The 368-nt window shown below is 57.3% G+C and overlaps 1 protein-coding gene across 1 annotated transcript in view; it reads left to right on the top strand.

Annotated features, from left to right (window-relative positions):
- The window catches only part of FSD1 (fibronectin type III and SPRY domain containing 1), a 12,119-nt gene that overhangs the window by 7,307 nt on the left and 4,444 nt on the right, over nucleotides 1–368 (top strand). The window lies entirely within an intron of this gene.

Raw genomic sequence — 368 nt, 5'->3', positions numbered from 1 at the left:
GGTATTTTGTGGAAGACCCACACTCAAGGGGCCAAAGAGCCGCATGTGGCTCGCGAGCCGCAGTTTGCTGACCACTAGGCCATGTCCCATATTTGAATCTGAGCCTTCTGGGTGGCAGTCTTAGCTCTGGAGCAGTAGATGGCGCTGCTGAGCAAACCCCTGAATTCAGAGAAGGGAATCCAAAGGGTGAGGCAGTTTGGGTGGGAACCCGGGAGAGGTGGCTAGGGGGGAAGGAGCCTGCAAAGACCAAGGGGGGGCAACCAGAAGGGGCAGCCAGGAGAGGGCAGTGCTCTGGCTGCCAAGGAAAGACAGTGTTCTTTGGAGGTAAAGAGTGGTCACTGAGGAGGTCCTACAAGGTGGGGACTGAC

This window comes from Myotis brandtii, unplaced genomic scaffold (genome assembly GCF_000412655.1).
Source record: "Myotis brandtii unplaced genomic scaffold, ASM41265v1 scaffold122, whole genome shotgun sequence".
Taxonomy (NCBI): Eukaryota; Metazoa; Chordata; class Mammalia; order Chiroptera; family Vespertilionidae; genus Myotis; species Myotis brandtii.
The sequence above is the reverse complement of the archived record's forward strand: the minus strand, read 5'-3'. Positions and strand labels throughout refer to the sequence as shown.